Here is a 13462-nt window from a genome sequence, read left to right as displayed (position 1 = left end):
CAGTTGGTGCTCCGTGAGGATCCTCGGGTCGGGAGCAGTTGGTGCTCCGTGAGGATCCTCGGGTCGGGAGCAGTTGGTGCTCCGTGAGGATCCTCAGGTCGGGAGCAGTTGGTGCTCTGTGAGGTCTGCGTTCTAGCTCGGGTCCTTTGTTTCAGCTTGGCTTGTACAGTGCTCTGCTCAGCAGTGACAGGAACTACCACCCTCTCCTCGCTCATAAGAAGCAAACCCCCAAGGGTCTTGTCAATGTCAGAAGAAGGCTTTATGGCTCTCACCACAAAGAAAGTAACACAGTTTATTGTGGAGCCAAATGACCGTGGCTCAGGAACATGAAATCAGTCTGCCCCAATATAATAACAGTTTCATGAAGTGTTTATAGTTACAAACCAAATCATGGCCTTTGAATATTGTAGACATGAATATCAGGTAGTTGGGTGTGGTGGTTTGAATATGCTTTGCCCGGGGGAAGCGTCATTATTAGGAGGTGTAGCCTTGTTCAAACAGGTGAGGAAGAGTGAGTCTTCTCTTGGCTGTCCTCTGATCAAGAGGTTGAACTCTCATCTCCTTCTCCAACACCATGTCTGCCTGAATGCTGCCATGATGATACTGAACTGAACCTCGGAACCTGTAAGCCAGCCACAATTAAATGTTTGCCTTTAAGAGAGCTGCCTTGGTCATGATGTTTCTTTACAGCAACGGAACCCTAAAACACTAGGCTATATAGCAAGTGAGGAAGCCTCCACTACAGGCCTCGTGCACTTTCTGATGACAGCCTGTGTGCTGGCAGAAGCTTGTGGTCTATAAAGAATATTAGGACACAGAAGTGGACAATGGATGCCTATAAAGGGAGCTAAGACAGCCCAAGATAACTTGGCTCTGGGCCTCCAACATTCTAACTCCACAGTCAAGGAGGCGTTCATCAGACCCAGCACGCAAAGTCTTGAACACAATCTAGCTTTCATCTCTTAACAACCTCGACCTCGTAACCAGGAGAGTTTCCCATCCCACTGGTCCCAGTGGTCTTCAGCCTTTGGACATTATTTTGTCTTTTAGCTTGCCAGGTGAGCCATGTTTTATTTTTATTATTTCTAATATTATTGAGAAAACATTAAATTTGACCTTGCCTGGCACCCCCCGTCCCTCCACCTCCGATCTGCTTCCCAGTGCGTGGGAACAGAGTACTCTCCCACATCCAACCTCCGTTCTGATCTTAATCTCCCCACTGGGTAACCATCATCACCAACAGTGGTCCTGCTTCTCTGTGGCTTCAGGAGGGGAAGATGCCCCCTGGGTGCCGGTAATTCAGCAGAGTGGAGGGAAATCCTCAGCCACAGGTGGAGGGTGATTGGCGTGGGAATTGATACCTTTCCTTTTGTCTTTTCCTTTTAAGGGGAGGAGGGGGCTGCGATGTCTCAGCAGTTTACAGCACTTGCTACTGTTGCAGAGGAGTCTGGGTCCCATCTTTGATGTTAGGTGCTCACAGCTTCCTGTAACTCTAGCTCCAGGGGACTCTGACACTTCATGCTTACAGGGATACTTGCAAGTATGCCCACAGGCACATAATTAAAGAACACAATAAAAATAACATTTAAAAGCGGGAGGAAGTGTGAATTGAGGGGAAACGACCTCGGCCTGGCCTCTTAGACAATTCTTGTCCTGTGGTAGAGAACTGGGGGTCAGCGGGCAGGCTCTGGGTTTGAGCGCTACTTCACCACTGATCAGCTTTCTAGCCAGGAAAAAGTCCCGGACAGGATTTCTGAGCCTCACTTCCTCCTAAGAAAAATGAGATTTTGCTCGTTCATTCATTTTACTGATTTGGCAGCTCGGGTTCTTTTGCTTTTCAGTCATTGTGCACTTGTGCGTGTGCATGTGTGACTTTTTTGTTACCACCACTGAGACAATTTATAGAAGAAAAAGGTTGTTTGCACTTAAGGTTCAAGAGTTAGAGTTCATGATGGCAGAGCAGAAGCCTGGCTGCTGGCAGCTGAAGCAGAAGCTGAGGGCTCAGTGGGAGTGGCCAAGGCTTTGAAACCTCAGAGTCCATCCTCACACCCCAACTCCTGACCCCACCCGTACTTCTTTCCTCAAGGCTACACCTCCTAAGCTTCCTCAGCGGGAGACCAAGCACTCAGACGGCTGTGCCTGTGTGGGACATTCTCATTCAGACCTCCACAGTGTGTCTGTGTGACTCGGGGGACAGCCCTCATCCCACAGTGTGTCTGTGTGACTCGGGGGACAGCCCTCATCCCACAGTGTGTCTGTGTNCACAGTGTGTCTGTGTGACTCGGGGGACAGCCCTCATCCCACAGTGTGTCTGTGTGACTCGGGGGACAGCCCTCATCCCACAGTGTGTCTGTGTGGCTCGGGAGACAGCCCTCGTCCCACAGTGTGGCTCTACTGAGCTCAGGCTTAGGGAGGAGAGCTTTACCTGCTGAGCCATCTCGCTGCCATCTCCGTAGTTCTGAGAGAGACCTTCACACAAAGACAAATGCCCAGCACAAAGTGACTCTTCAGGAAATCTCCGATGTTAAATTGTATAAGAGTTCTAATTGCTAGCACTGCACTGCTCTAATGATAAAAGAACTGGGGCAGCCCTCGGTGCTGCAAGGAAGGTGACCCACAATTACCTTCAATGAGTTTCATTAGCAATGAAAAAGGCTCAGGGTCGTGGTTGGGCCTCTAAATGGGCAGAAGAAAATCACACAGGAAAAAAAAATTAATAAATGGCATTTACCACGATGGCGCTTAAGTTTAAAAGAAAGGGGACGTTTCTGTTTAGAACCTGAAGGGGGCTTTATTTAGAGAGAGACAGGGACAGGGACAAAGGTGATTGTGCTGATGAGAGATAACAGGACAGCTTTCAGGACACCTCCAGAGCAACCCCCATCCCAGGAGTCTCCAGACCCATTTCCTCCAACAAGGCCACACCTCCTCCAACAAGGCCACACCTCCTCCAACAAGGCCACACCTCCTAATAGTGCCCCTCCCAACGGATCTCTGTGGGCATTCTCATCAAACCACCATGATGAGTAGAAGCAGAGCCTAGCATTACTGCCCATTCAGGGCAATCTGATTTCCCTTGACTCAGACTCCTGCTTGCCTCTGTATCAGCATGGTAGTCACCAAGGAGTGAGTGTCACCTTGCCTAGCCTGTCAGCATCCAGGCTGAAGGCAGAGTCAAGTCATTATGCTAAACCAATGCCTCTAGGAACGGAGAGTCCACCAGCAGGTGGGGCAGTGATCCACGAGGGCGAGGCTATCCCCTAGAGAAGCGGGCGCCGCCTCAGATCAGCTTGTCTGCTCCAGCAACAGAGACTTCTTAGGACCACCTTGCAGAGCCAAATGGAGACAGTGATCAGTGACAGCACAGAGCAGGACCTCTGAAGGGCACAGGCTCCGGCGTATGCTTCAGTCTTCTATTTAAACCTTCACCAAACTGGTGTCACGCCTACAATCCCAGCAATCAGAGCAACAAGGAGCACCCTGAAGTTTGAGGCCAGCCAGCGAGGTCTACACAGTGAATTCCAGGCCAAGGAGGGCTACACAGGGAGGATTTAACTCAAAGTCAAACAAAGAGATGTAGAAAGATAATGCAAGAGCCCAAGGATGGGGAGGAGTCGTGCAAAATGCCATGTTCTAGACACAGAATTGCAGACACGAACTCAGAGGCTGACAGCGATGGCTACCCAAGGCCTGCACAAGATGGGGCTGTCAATCAAGACCTGCACAAGATGGGGTCGTCAATCTTGTATCATGATGAGGAGACTTATAAGGTCTTACCCCTCCTGGACAAGGAGCTACTGGCAGTGAACAGTTGCTGGGGAAGGCAGCATTCTTCTCAGTGCTGTAATCACTGTTAAGTTGTCCATCCATGGGTGGGTGAGATGGCTCCACAGGTAATGACAGTGGCCACTAAGCCTGACACCCTGGGTTTGATCTCTAGGACCTGATAGGTTTTCTTCACTGATGAAATAAGCCATTTCAAGCAGAATCAAGAATGTAAGGGCTGCTGATCGAAAGAGAAGGGCAGAACCTCTTGACCTATGCCATCTTGGTCTTTGTTCCCAAACCCCTGGCCTAACAAGATCCATGGGGTAGAAGGAAAGAACCAACTCTTGGAGGCCTCTGACCTACACACACATATACACATACATACACAACACATACATGTCTATACACACAGGCACGCACATACGTGCACAGACACACATAACATATATTGCACACTGAGTCATATATACACACACAAAGAAATTGCTCATGTTCCAATAAGTAAATTCCTCCACCCAGGCTTACATATGCAGCCCAAATTAAACTCAGTAAGCCACAACAAAACAAAAACGACTCATGAAAATACGAAGGGATCTCTGTGTCTACGGTTCAAGGGACATCTCAGAAGAGGGGCAGAGGGATTTGAACAAATCAAAGAACCAGGATACTGTGACTTCTACATATGTGACACTGTGCCTTCTATATATCCAGCTACGCCCATGAAATCTCAACAATATGGTCACTTAACCAAGATCTTCACAATGACACCAGTTGATATGCCAACATAAACGGGAAATCTCCAATCCTAGATGAAGAGCTACAGACAATTAACAGGAGACACACACACAGAGAGACAGACACACATACATACAGAGTCAGAGATTATATTTCCTGAGAGACAAAGATACAGAGACAGACTGCACGAATCATTCCTGCACATTCACACCCCATTGTAGGCCATATGTCACCATCCTCACAGGCATTGGCCATCCACACACATGGGTGGTCAGTCGCTGCCCTCCCTACAGCTGCTTCTTAATAACCAAACACGATCCAATCCCAAGAAGGTGACGCTAGGTTCCGGGTTAGCGCATACAAGCACTTTGACGGATCTCTATAGTTACAGAATTAGGAGAGCTAGACGTCAAGGCATTTCGAACGCTGGTGGGAACATCAGAGACGAGTTCTAGCAGGGCGGGGGGGTCTCTCCTATGCGTCCCAGATGCTATCTGATAGCATCTTAGCTTCAAGGTTGTTGAAAGCTGGTGGTCTGCTAAGGTTAATCACTGGATATTAGCTCAGATAAAGACATGAGCTAGGAAAATTGAGGGGGCTAAAGCTAGCCTAAGATAAAGGATAATTCAACTTAAAATCTGCAAAATTCCAACCTCTCAACAACACTGTAATTCTAACCTGTCAATCAATTATTGCAGACACAGCTTCTTTCTATGAATTCTCCTTCACAGGGGTCTGAAGCACGCCTCTGTGTGTGTGTGGGGGGGGTGCATGTGTGTGGGGGTGCGTGTGTACATGCATGCACATGTGTATGTGCAAGTATTGGAAGAGAACAGAAGCCTAGGTGAGGGAGATACACAACTGTCTTGGTGTGATTGATTTCTCTCTGCCCATGATGAATACAGTCATGGCCAACAGTTCTAATCAAACTCAGATTAGAAAGAGGAAATGTCACCGGTTGCATGGAAGTTGCATAGGACACAGGAACCTCAGAAATGGAAACCTAAAGAGAAATGTTATGCTTAGGTTTGCTGAAGAATGAGCAGGTTGAAGTAACTACACAGAGGGAGTAATGTAATGGCCAGACTGGGAGGGAGCCTCCAGGAACCTAACTGCCTGGATGCTGTGTGGCGTGATTTCCTCCCAGCCTGGGGCAGGGCCCCTCTGCAATTCAAGTTTTCAAAGGCAAAGGGAGAGCAGCTCTTCTGGGGTTTATGGCCCTAGTGGACCAGGTGGTCCTAATTTCAATGACAAACTCCAGGGTAAAAGATATTCTACTTTCCAGTTTTTTTTTTTTTTTAAAAAAAAGGAAACAAGAAACAAAGACCTTAAATTCACTATAATGAAAAAAACGTGGAATTCCCAGAAAGCTAAAAAGCCATACATTTTTGATCCAATCTAATGCTGATTGAACTTAAGCCAATATATAGTATGTCTGAATGAGAACAACAGAATTAAAGACTTGAAAGGGAGAAATAACTTGAAGATAGTATCTGAAATGAAAAGATAATTAAGCATTTAATCACTTTCCTGGCTTTCTGCCAAAAGTTTTTTGCCTTATATAGAACACTTTGACTTTCTAGTATTGGTTCTGCACGTATACATGTAGGCATACTGTGTGTACAGAGGATTACCTGCGATGAATCCTGAGGCCTGAGACTCCCCTTAGGCTGCGAGGACAGGGTACATAGTGGATCACATGACTTAGCACACAAGGCCATTGCGCTGACTGAATGAGTACCAAGATCCTTTGAGGGGTTGGGCTGAGGAACTTGCATGGACTCCCTATTGACTGGGCCTCTAATGTACTCAAAAGTGATGAACCACAAATATTTCCTTGGCCTCCATCAGAGTCCTGCCATAACTCACAATAGGTCACTGGGCAGGCAGTGTGTTGGTATTCCTCACTCGGAAGTGCTTTGTCTCAGGGTTTTACTGCTATGAACAGACACCGTGACCAAGACAAGTCTTATAAAGGACAACATTTAATTGGGGCTGGCTTACAGGTTCAGAGGTTTATCATCAAGGCGGGAACATGGCAGCATCCAGGCAGGCATGGTGCAGGAGGAGCTGAGAGTTATACATCATCATCTGAAGGCCTCTAGGAGAAGACTGGCTCCCATGAGGTCAGAAGAAGGGTCTCACTGTCCAACCCCACAGTGACATACCTACTCCAACAAGACCACACCTCTAATAGTGCCACTCCCTGGGCCAAGCATATATAAATCATCACATTCCACTCCCTGGACCCCATAGTCTTGCTCAAATATATGAGTCTATGGTGGCCATATCTGGCCATATCATAATTTAAAAAATATATTTACCCCCAACTTCCAAAGTCCCCATAGTCCATAGGAGTCTCAACAATGTCAGAAGTCCAAAGTTCAAGGTCTCTTCTGAGATTCACCCAATCACTTAACTGTAATCCCTAAAGCAAGACAGGAAACCAGCTGGGCAAACTCCAAGTTCTTCATCTCTATGTCTGATGTCAATGTGGTTTTCAGATCTCTAACTCCTTTTTCATCTTTCTTGACTGCGACAACTTCTTTCTCCTGGGCTGGTTCCACTCCCTGTTAGCAGATTTCCTCAGCAGGTATCCTAAAGCTCTGGTATCTCTAACATCTTGGGGTCTCCAAGGCAACTTAATGTTACAACTTCTTGTCTGGATTTAAGCTTTTCTTCACTTAGAACTTGTTCTGTCCCAGAGATCTGCTTGGCTTTATCTCTTGGTATTAAAGGTGTGTGTGTGTGTGTACCACCATGCCTGGGTCTAAACTCAGCTGGGTAGGATCCTGCCCCAAAGTCCTACTTCCTTAATTTGTTATCTCCTTGAACACAGGACTCAGCTCCATTTCACTTCCTTGTACCCCTTTAATACTCAAACCATATATTTTATATTTTCCCTTTATCAGTTTACTATGCTTGTTTAAAATGTTCTTCATGAGACTTAACCAGAGAAGATCTCTGCTGGGCGTTTCTGAGACTTCCTTTCTTAGTGCAATTAATCTGAATCTCTTCACCTTAGCCATAGGCAGACTCTTCATACAAGGGCAAAAAGCAATCACATTTTCACCAAAGTACCACCAAACAGTCTCTAGGCCACATATTGAAGTTCTCCACTGAAATCTCTTGGGCTAGGCTTCCACAATCCAAATCACCTTCAATAACAAAGTCTTCCATATTCCTACTAGGATGGCCTGCTTTCCAAATCCAAAGTCCCCAAACCACATTCTGCCAAACAAAAGCATGGTCAGGCCTATCACAGCGATACCCCACTCCTGGTACCAACTTCTGTCTTAGCTAGGGTTTTACTGCTGTGAACAGACACTATCACCAAGGCAATTCTTATAAAGGACAACATTTAACAGGGGCTGACTTACAGTTTCAGAGATTCAGTCCAGTATCATCAAGGTGGGAACACGGCAGCATCCAGGAAGGCATGGTGCAGGAGTAGCTGAGAGATCTACATCTTCATCTGAAGGCTGCTAGCAGAATACTGACTTCCAGGCAGCTAGGGTGAGGGTCTTAAGCCCATACCCACAGTGATACAGCTACTCCAACAAGACCACACCTCCTAATAGTGCCACTCCCTGGGCAAAGCATATACAAACTGTCACATGTTTCTACTCTTGGGAGTTCTTTCTCATTTGTCCTTAATAATCTGCCTTTGCTCTGCTCCCTCCTTGTCATTGTCGCTTGTTCTCCTTGGGTGTGAGACAACAAATTCAAAAGTCACTGGCTTGAGTTGACTTTAGTGACAAGTCTAGTTCCACTCTGTTTCTGATAAAACATTCTGACCAAAAGCAACTTAGGGGAGAAAAGGTTTGTCTCACATTTCCAGGTCATAATCCAGGCATGTGGCAGGCTTACGGTTATCTTTTAATACTAGCCTAGTGCTACCTGCCAAGGGAATTGTGTCACCCATAGTGGGCTGGATTCTCTTATACTAATTAACAATAAAGACAAACCCCTATAGAAGTGCCCACAGGCCAATCTGAACTGGGCAATCTCTCAGTTAATACTTCCTTCTCAGATGATGCTAGACCAGTGGTTCTCAACCTTACTAATGCTATCTACATAATGCTACCCTTTAATATAGTTCTTCATGTTGTAGTGACCCTCAAACATAAAATTAATTCGTTGCTTTTTCATAACTGCAATTTTGCTACTGTTATGAATCATAACATAAATACTGATATGCAGGCTGTCTGATATGCAACCTCTGTGAAAGGGTCATTCAACTCCCAAAGGAGTGGTGAGCACAGGTTAAGAACTGCTGCTCCAGGCTGGGTCATTAACAAGTAACACTAGTGACTGCTGTCCACCGGGCACCCTTGCTCCCTGAGTTAGTTCAACAAGAGCTGAAAAAAAAAAAAAAAAAACCTCTGAAAAAATATTCAAAACAAATCAACCAACAAGTTTTGTGGGTGTTTTGTTTTGTGTTGTGTTGTGTTGTTGTTGTTGAGTTGTTGCTGTTGCTGTTGTTGTTTTTAATGTTAATGGTGCTGGAGATTAAATCCAGCACCTGGGTCCCCAATATTGATGAGTGCTTTAGCCGTGAGCTACATGCCAGCTCTGAAAGTCTTTTTTTTTTTTTTTGGTTTTTCGAGACAGGGTTTCTCTGTGTAGCCCTGGCTGTCCTGGAACTCACTCTGTAGACCAGGCTGGCCTCGAACTCAGCAATCTGCCTGCCTCTGCCTCCCGAGTGCTGGGATTAAAGGCGTGTGCCACCACACCTGGCTAGCTCTGAAAGTCTTGATGGTGAAATACATGTCAACTTAACTTCTTGTCCTTCTGAAAGTCCATTGACGTCCACTTTGTTGTTATAAGAAGGAAATTACCCATAGGAGCAAAGAACAAAGAGGGGAGGAGGGGAAAAGGGGAGGAAGGGAGGAGGGGAGGACTGCCCTAGAGCAGCCATGTCTCAGACAGAAGAGAGCTGAGAAAGAAAACTTTAGAGAAAGGAGGACAGAAAGCAGAAGCAGCTAAGACAAGGGCTTCCCCAGGCTGCTGCAAGATTCCCAGGGAACCGAAGAATCTTTGCAAAGTGCCTTTAATGGCAACAAGTCAAGAAGGGAGAGGCGTGACTTCTTCTAGAGTTAAGTCAAAGGTTAAATAGAAGTCTGCCCTGGTGCTGACTGACCTTGAGAAGGGAATGAGGCCAGAATCTCGGAGAGGATTGATGTGTAGCACCGCCAGGGGAGACACAAAGTTCTCCACACTGGGTACAAGGGTCCTGGCATAGAAGCAGAAGCCAACAGTAAAACCTTCAGGACCACATTCCAGACAGGAGAGAGGTCATCCACGCTGGCTGCCACTGCCCTCCATGCTCACTGTGAGGCAGGCTCAGACCCTATCACTTTGAAGGAAAATAAACTCTACAACACAGAATTTGGATTTTTGTTTTTAGAGACAGGGCTTCTTGTACAGCCCTCGATGTCCGGGAGCTCACTCTGTAGACCAGGCTGGACTTGAATTCAGAGAGATCCTACTTCTGCCTCCCGAGTGCTAGAATTAAAAACATGTACCACTATATGCAGCCAGAGTTTGGGCTTTAACGCTTGGCCTCAATGTTAAGAGAAGAAATTGCAACTGTAAAGTATCTGGGAAATAGTAATTTTGATTATCCTACTGAACTCATATTTATTTTCGTTTTGGTCAAAGATATCTTTTGAGGTCTAAAATGAAGTGAACTGATTGTCTTCTAATGCCTGGGACTGGCTTGGTTCTCCTTTCCTTGAAAACTCTCCTCATCCTGTGGCCTCAGGGTACGGAACCATCACAGGACTCTGAATCTCCCAGATATTGATCTAACATTCGCAGCTTCAGTGGAAGCCCTTGCATTCACAGGGGACCTCCTCTCTCAGCCTTAAAGCTGTGGGGTGGTGGGGATTGAGAGGCTAAGTGGACAGGGTCTTCCACATCCTCTCCAACCCAAAGCAGTCAGTACTGATATGTTTTCTGTTTGAGACCTCCACCCAGACAAAGGCACCATAATGCAGAAAAGGGAACTTGAAAAACGTATTGGGTGAGGTGACCTGAGCTCACATTTCATGCCCCAAACAAGTCTTCTTTTACAGTAAGTGCCTGGTACTGCAGAGCGAGCGGAACCCAGCACAAAATGAAACTCAAGGCCCGTAGTTCTTGAAGCACTAGCAATGGCCAGTCATGGTGACATACATATGCCTATAGTTCTGGTACTTGGGAGGCAGAAAGGAGGATTACAAATTCAAGGACAGCTTGGTCTACAGAGACCAGCTCGGACTATGCAGTATGACTCTCTCAAAAAATAAAAGAGAAAGAAAAAAAAAGTTCTAAAACACAGAACTATTCTTGGTGATGTAGAACTGCAGTCATACTCAGAAGGCAGAGGTAGAAAGATGTTCATGCATTCAGGGCTGGCCTGGGATATGTGAGAATTTGTATTCTCAAGAAAATGCTACTGCTGCTTCTGCTGCTACTACTACCAGTAATAATAATAATAATAATAATAATAATAATAATAATAATTGTTTTTTAAGTAGAGCTATCAAGATGACTAAAGGTGTTTCCTAATAAGCCTGACAGCCTGAGTTTGATCTCAGGACTCACATGGTAAAAGGAGAGAACTGATCTTTGCAAACTGCCTACTAACCTCCACATGTGGTGCACACATGTATAAATACATAAATAAATTAAACTGAAAAGTAACTCAAGAATGAACCTGCCATCTTTCAACGTGTCACAGTGTTTCCATTTGCCGTGTGATGTCATTTCAAGTAAAGGGAAAGTAAAATTTCAAGCTATTCGTGTAAAAGTTACCATTCATCTTTACGTCATACATCAGTTTCAGATGCAAATACTAACTCAAGCAGAACCAATAAGATTAGGCAACTCACATTCCATTGTTTGTATATGTGTGTGTATTTCACGATTAATACAGACAGTAGGAGTTGCAAAAAAGCCTCTTCTGGTGTTTTTATTTCAAATCTTAGTTTATGGCATCAGGCTCAACCTTTAACTGATGATAAGAAAGTCTCAAAGGGGGCTGGTGAGATGCCTCAGCAGGTAAGAGCACCGACTGCTCTTCCAAAGGTCCCGAGTTCAAGTCCCAGCAACCATATGGTGGCTCACAACTATCCGTAACAAGATCTGATGCCCTCTTCTGGAGTGTCTGAAGACAGCTACAGTGTACTTACATATAATAAATAAATAAATCTTTAAAAAAAAAAAAAAGAAAAGAAAAGAAAGTCTCAAAGGAGCAGGAAAGGTTCCTGCCTTTTTTCCCCTTTGTCATCTCCAGCACACCCGGTTATCTGATACAGGAAAGAGCTGGATTAGAGAGTAAAGGCTCCTGCAAGCCTGACTGATGGCCCGAATTTGATCCCTGAGATCCACATGGTAGAAGGAGAGAAACAACTCTTGCAAGTTGTCCTCTGACCTCCACACACGCCACATAGCACACACTCCCCCACCCCTCCTCACCCACCGCCACACAAGTAAATCAATTTTAATTTAAAAGAAAAGACATGGAATAATAGGCTCTTCCCATACCCATCTTCCCCACCCACTGAGCCCTCTGGGGTACCCTTAGCATCCCTCAGTTGCCTGCTATCTCCATCAGACATTGATTATCCTGCCACCTCTGCCCACCATCATCAGACCTGAAACCATTCAGCCCAAGGGTACCCATCAGAGGTCTTCCACATAAGGATCATTGCAGTTAGGCCCCCTCCCAATACCTTCTGCAGAAGGAATATCCAGGGACTAAAGCCATTCAGATAGCTAAAGGCCCTCTAAAGAACAGACACCTTCAGAACACAGCTCTCCTCCTACAGCAAGCCCTAGATATCCTAACACAACCAATGCACAAGAAGACACCCTAAATCCAATCTTATAAAGATATAGATGCCTTTAAAGAGGAACAAATTCCTTAAAGCAATACAGGAAGATAACATTGATCAGGTAGAGGTCTTTAAAGAGGAAACAATTAAATCCCTTAAAGAAATACAGGAAAATACAATTAACCATGATGCAAGACCTGAAAATGAAAATGGAAACAATAAAGAAAACACAAACTGAGGGAATTCTTGAGATGGAACACCTAGGGAAGAGAACAGGAGTCACCATACAAGAGATGCGGAAAGAATCTCAGGAATAGAAGATACAACAGAAGAAATTGATACATCCGTGGAAGAAAATATTAAATCTAAGACAATCCTGACATCATAAAACATCCAGGAAGCCTGGGATGAAAAGACTGAAGAATAACAGGAATAGAAGAGGATGAAACGTCCCAGCTCCAAGGCCCAGAAAATATTCTCAACAAAACCATAGAAGAAAAGCTTCCCAACATAAAGAAAGTGATGTCTATAAACATAGAAGAAGCTTATAAAATACCAATTAGACTGGGCCTGAAAAGAAAATCCTCCTGCCACATAATAATCAAAGCACAAAATCTACAGAACAAAGAAAGAATATTAAAAGTGGCAAGGGAAAAATATAAAGGCCAAATACCATAGAAAGACAGACCTATCATAATTACACCCACGTTCTCAAGAAAGACTCCAAAAGCTAGATGTCTTATACCTCTAAAAAAACAAACAAACAAACAAACAAACCATAGATACCAGCCTAGACTACTATACTCAGCAAGACCATAGATGTAGAAAATAAGGAATTTCAAGAAAAAATCAAATTTAAGCAACATCTATGCACAAACTGAGCCCCAAACAAAATACTAGAAAAAAACCTTCAACACAAGGAGGATAATTACATCCCAAGAAAATGTTAGCTAAACAAGGGAGGTTCACACACACACCACCTCCACCATCAAAACAACAGGAACTAACAATCATTGGTCATTAATATCTCTCAACATCAATGAACTCAATCCCCTAATTAAAAAGATGCAGGCTCTCACTGATAAGCGGATATTAGCCCAGAAACTTAGAATACTGAAGATACATTATGCAAAACA

The sequence above is a fragment of the Mus pahari genome, chromosome 18 (assembly GCF_900095145.1).
Source record: "Mus pahari chromosome 18, PAHARI_EIJ_v1.1, whole genome shotgun sequence".
Classification (NCBI taxonomy): domain Eukaryota; kingdom Metazoa; phylum Chordata; class Mammalia; order Rodentia; family Muridae; genus Mus; species Mus pahari.
The sequence above is the reverse complement of the archived record's forward strand: the minus strand, read 5'-3'. Positions refer to the sequence as shown.